This window comes from Equus caballus, chromosome 1, assembly GCF_041296265.1.
Source record: "Equus caballus isolate H_3958 breed thoroughbred chromosome 1, TB-T2T, whole genome shotgun sequence".
NCBI lineage: Eukaryota > Metazoa > Chordata > Mammalia > Perissodactyla > Equidae > Equus > Equus caballus.
In genome coordinates this window covers 183,784,001-183,790,000 of record NC_091684.1, presented here as the reverse complement: position 1 = coordinate 183,790,000, position 6,000 = coordinate 183,784,001, and the positions used below count along the sequence as shown (strand labels likewise).

Sequence of the window (6,000 nt, the reverse complement as noted above, 5' to 3'; positions counted from 1 at the left end):
CCCTCCCCAAATATGTATATACATACACATCATCTTCCTTCACACTGAGTGCTATGTACCCTCTTGGCAAATGAGAGCAAGGGTCCTGGCCTGTCCTCGGAACTTTCATTCATTTAGTGTTAGTATACCATATTGCAAAACCTCTTGGACACTGAGCATTCTCAGTTCCATTCAGAGATGAGTGTGCTCAGCAGAGTGGACTATTTACTGCTGTCACCTCTTTTTCTCCATTAATTTTTGACTCTGGAAAATAGCTCTGGACTATAATGGCTAACAAAAGTATGCCAGTGCCATACCGGGAACTAGACAAAAACCAGAAGACTTTAAAATGCAAATTCTACATGGCTTGAGGCATTGTCATGTTAATGGTGGTGAAAGAGTGGGCAGAGATCAGCAGGCAAATGGGAATTGGTGGGAGTCCTCTCAGGGTTAAGGCAGCTCAGGAGGCTGGATCAACAATTGCAGTAACCATGGTTGGAGGAAAAAGCTATGCCTGAAGGCATGGCCTGACTTCAGGGATCTGAAGAGTAGGGAAGAGCAATTTTCAATGATGCATGACTGCCCTTTGTCCCTAAGGGCTACTCAATAGTGGGTCCCTATGGTGCTGATCCCACTGGTTCATTCCCTGGAACCAGTCTCCAACACTAAAAGAATTGAGTGTGTATGTGTTAGGTTAGGATGACCAGTCTTCTTTGAGCAAGAAAAATTTATATAACACCTTCCAGCCCTCAAAATGATCTATACAATAGCCATGCAGTTTTATTAATATTTTAATTTGAAAATGAGACAGTTTTTAAACTGAGACTTAAAGCATTAAAGTCACAGAACTAATAAATGAGTAGAGCCTGGTTTTCAGAGCAGCTCTTCTGATCCCAATTCCATTACTTCTTTCTCCAAACAACAGCCAATTTTCTGAATAGGACTATTCCCACCAGCAAATGCTGCTATAAATAGGACAAGCCATCCACAAGGTGAATAATCATCTCTGAATTATCAATTCACATTTCATAAGCCTTTTTCGTTGTTGTTCATTAAAGAATACCCTATACAGTGAATCCCAGGTGGACAGCTTTCAGAGCTAGAAGAAAAACCTAGGAGACACCTGTCCTTCATTGAAGAAACTGAGACTCAGAAAGGTCAAGAGGCATGGCAGGTTGCACCCAGGAAGTCATGACAGAGCTGGATATAGACTCAGATACTGTATGAGCTGCCGGGCAATATCCTTTACATTTTATGACACTACCAGAAAGCCTTCAAACAAACAAACAAAAAACTTTCCTATGCTTAAGAAACCTCAGCATTCATGTGGGGAGGTTTTCCTGATCATCCTCAACTAGGCCTCTGACACTATGGCCTCTGGTTTCCATCTGATTTCTTTCTTTTTTTTTTTTTTTTGAGGAAGATTAGCCCTGAGCTAACATCTGCTGCCAGTCCTCCTCTTTTTGCTGAGGAAGGTTGGCCCTGAGCTAACATCCGTGCCCATCTTCCTCTACTTTATATGTGGGACGCCTAGCACAGCATGGCTTAATGAGCGGTGCCACGTCCACACCTGGGATCCGAACAGGCGAACCCCGGGCCGCTGAAGCAGAACGTGCACACTTAACCTATGCACCACCAGGCAGGCCCCCATCTAATTTCTTTATAGCTCTTGTCCTGGGTGGGAAAGGACAGCAGTATGCACAATAGGGATTTGGGTTTCAGGGGAGTGGTTGTCACATTTCAATTATCTTATTGATTACCAAGCAACCTTACTATTGCTGATTAACCTTGCATATGTTTGAAGAAATATTTTAGGCAATGAAATAGTTTGGCTTTTTGGAATTATTAGAGTATGAGTGGAAAAATAATACACAAGTTATTTAAGAATTGTTTCAACTAATAACCACTATACCCTTTCTCAGGCTAATTTTAACCAGACGTTTGGCTTCAACTTTGACCTGTATGCTAATGACTCCCAAATCTCTAACCTCAATTCTCATGTTAATTACAAACCTAAGGCCTGGATATTCATCTATCTATTGGGCATTTCTACTTGAAGCTTCCATTGATCTTTTTAAAACAGAACCCATAACCTTTCCTCCCTAACTGGCTCTTATATCCCCTCCTGGAATTACCTCAGGGACCGGACCATACCTTCTCTCAAGCACCACATCCAGAACTGGCCCTTTATTCTTCCTTTGCCTCATCTTCCATTTACAGGGAGTCACCAAGCTCTTTCATATTTTTTTCTACATATTTCTATAATGTCACTTCTCCATTCACAGTGCCCTGTTCTTAGTTCAGGTAGGTCACCTCATCTGGATCACTGCAACATATCCTCCTCCAAGTTCTCCTGCCTTAGACTCACCTTCCTTCACTCCATCTGCCACACCACTGTCAGAAATGGGTTTTCTAAGTGGAAGTCTGATTACACCACTGCTCGGAAGAGTCTCTCCAGCATCACAGCTTGACATATAAAATTCATCTTGACCTGACCCCTGCCTACCTCTGCAGCTTCACTCATCACCATCCTCCCATACCTATCTGTTGCTTGTCACTCCCCCACAACACTTGCAGCTTCCATGCTCTATATGTGCCTACATGTCTTCACACATCCTATTTTCTCTCCTCCAATGGCCTTGCCTCTTACTTCCCCGGCTGACTTCCACGTATCTTTCAGGACTTGCCTAGTTCATGACTTTCACTTGGCAAGCATCAGCAAGCAGAGGATATCTTTCATCTTCTACAAAATTTCCTCTAGTAAAGCTTTTGTTGCTTTGTTTTTCTGTTGTTAAAGTATGGACTCTAGTTGAAAAAAGGCTTTAGATTTTAGAATTCCAATTCTAAAAATTGTTGTAAAGCCAAAAAGGCCAGTGAGTGTGTACAGGGCAGTGAGTAGGCAGGGCGGTATCCTTACAGTCTACATCCTCTATATCTGAACCCACCTCAGGAAGGGCTCACAAGAGGAATAAGAGCAACTGCTTCTATAGGGTATGAATATCCATGCCCAGCTCAGCCCAGGTTCCCTCTTGTGTAGTCTAAAGGCTCTGGAAAGAAACATTTCTTCTTTATAAGGCAATTACTCTAATCTTTTTCTACACAGCCTTAACACCTAATTAGAGGCTCTTTATTAAGCTTTACCTCAAACTATTTTTAGCTGAAAAAATCCATCACTTCAGATAAGAACTGCTCATGGAACCCTTCTCTGAAGCCCTCTTGCCCAACTGAACTAAGCTTAACAACTTTCCCGACTAGAACAAAAATGAAAACCTGAGAATAGAGTAGATCATCCTTGTCTATTCAAGATATCAATACAGCCCGGGGTAAGGGTACACATCCTACCATCAGCAGCAATATTTGCTTGCTATTTGGCATACTTAAGAGGCACAGGCATGTAGGCTCTTTTGGTCACTTGCAAAAGGAATTAAATCAATTTGTGATAGTGACCAAAAATAAAATCAGAAATGTAAAGTCCTCTGAGATTAATGTAAAGGAAAGCACCTCACAGCAGGTCATAACTTATAGCTTAAGATTTAAAAAATGGAGAGGAGGCTGCAAAATACTAAGACTTCTCCAGAAAATCTCAGAAATAAAGATCCACAAGGAAAAAGCAAATATGAAGTTCTTTTCCTAGTTCAGGATGGGGGCCCTTGATGATTTGGCCTCTGTCTATTGATGACCATAGTAACAGAGTTGTAACTAGATACTCAGCCTCCCTTGCAGTTGGGTATGGCCATGTGACTACATTCTCATGGGAATGGGAGAAGAAGTGATGAGCACCACTTCCAATTCTGGGCCTTAAGATACTGGGTATGGACTCTTCCATACCTTTGCCTTCTTTCAAGCTATATCGAAGGAACTACAAACCAGCTTCGACCAAGCCAACAAGAATACTGCTGATGGTAAAGCAACAAAATAGAAGGACCCTGGGACCCTGAATGATCATGTGGAGCAGAGCCAGCCCCTCAACTGGGCCCCTCACCTTGGGCTATTGAATGAAAGAGAAATAAACTTCAAAGTTCTTGGAGCTACTGTATTTTATAGTCTCTTTGTTACAACCTATTAGCTTTTACTAACAATAACACCTATCCAGTTTTTCTACTCCTCCTCAGCCTTCACAAGCTAGCCCTCCTGTGGGTCTTTCTGAGACACCCACAGCATATCTACCTGCTTTTGAGTCATCATAGTCTTCCATTCTCATACCTGTTACAACTCGCATCACAGCTCATTTCAGCAGTTTGTTAACCCTTCTGCCTCCCCTAAAGAACTAATTCTGAGAATTCTGAAGGCAAGAATTCATTATATGCTCTGTTTTGCACAATGCTTGGCACAAGTTTGTGGTATAAGGACTCCTAAATGAATAAATCAACTTTGAAAGCACACAGACTTTCCTAGATTGAAAGAAAAGAACAGTTGTTGATATACACATTTGCCAGCTCACACTCAGCAGTAGTAATTATGCTACTAAGCATCAGAAGAAATGCTCAAGTCTCCCAAGGGACACGGCCTTTCTAATAGAAATATGACTAAAATATAATGTTTGCCTCATCTAAAAACCAAGGTTCAAATATACATGAGTAATGAAGATTTAAAAATAACTATAGGGACTGGCCTGGTGGCGTAGTAGTTAAGTCCATATGCTCTGCTCCAGTGGCCTGGGGTTCACAGGTTCGGATCCCAGGTGCAGACCCACACACCGCTCATCAAGCTGTAGCAGCATCCCACATAGAAAATAGAGGAAGACTGGCAGAGATGTTAGCTCAGGGCCAATCTTCCTCACCAAAAAAATAAATAAATAACTACAATTAAATGGATAAAAGAAATGGCAAAAAATAACCTTTGATAAACTACATTAGTGACAGATTTAATTTTGATTGTTTTTGTTATTAAAATTAATATGATTATTCATGATAATGAGTTATAGTAGCTTTGGCCTCCTCCAATCAATTACCTTTTCAGTTTTTGAAATAAATAGCAAAAATAAGTAATATGAACTTTATCTCTATTTGAATTCTGGCATGAATGCCAATGATACCAATATTGGTTTGATCCAAGCACTACACTGGATTTCACTGTCTATGATAAAATATTGATAAAAGTCAAATACAAAAAATATATGTTTGCAGACATATGAGAGAAAGGAAATTGAGGATAAGACAATGTGACTAAATACTATGAAGTACAATATTGCGAGATGATCGTTTGCATATGTAAATATTTTTATCTGAATATTCTGTGCCTTATAGAGAAATATTTGTGGAGTTTTTTTTTCACTTCCATCAGTCTATTTTATTGTGGCATAACAACATATTTTCAAATCTGAACTGTTCTGAAATTAGCTGGAATCGGATCTTTAAAATTAGCTCATATTTAATGATCATATGCTGTATTGTGCTTTTTCGCCCCCCGAACTCCCGTAAGAGTTAACAGCCTTTGTCGTGTTGCTCTTTCTGTCTTAGGAAGAGAAGTAAACAGGTAAAATCACAAGCAATCCTGACACATGTATTCTATTCATTATAACAATTAAATTTACAGAGTTAGGGAAACGCTCTGGAGAATCTGCTTCCTCAAGTTTGATTTGGGTCGAAGCCAAAACATTTCAGCTTTGGTACTCAGGAGTATTATTTAGAAGATAAATTGCCTGATATCAGATTTTGGAAAAGGTAGAATTACCATCAAGTCTTGTTACACAACAATTCATTGGAGGGAACGTACCCTGTATTATTCAGTTTTGCTTATCATAAAAAAGGATTACTACTAAGGAGAATCTAATTGGAATAAAGTATCGCTGAATTATAGTCTAGTGTAGCATTTCAATAATAAATAGACCACCTCCTTCTCCTGAAAAAAAAGAACTTTTGAGGTTTAAAAAAAAAGATACTTTTGTACCACTGGGTATAGAACATATATTTAGAAATGTATTCTTATCATAAATCCTTTAACACTAAAGTAGCCTGTACCAACTAACAGCAGAGCTTCAGTATTGATCTTCCACTTCTTTTGAATGACAAAAATGGTTTC

At 39.7% G+C, this 6,000-nt stretch overlaps 1 protein-coding gene across 17 annotated transcripts in view; it reads right to left on the bottom strand.

Annotated features, from left to right (window-relative positions):
• Positions 1–6,000, bottom strand: part of NPAS3 (neuronal PAS domain protein 3) — an 829,192-nt gene that overhangs the window by 726,846 nt on the left and 96,346 nt on the right. The gene's annotated exons all lie outside the window — the stretch shown is intronic.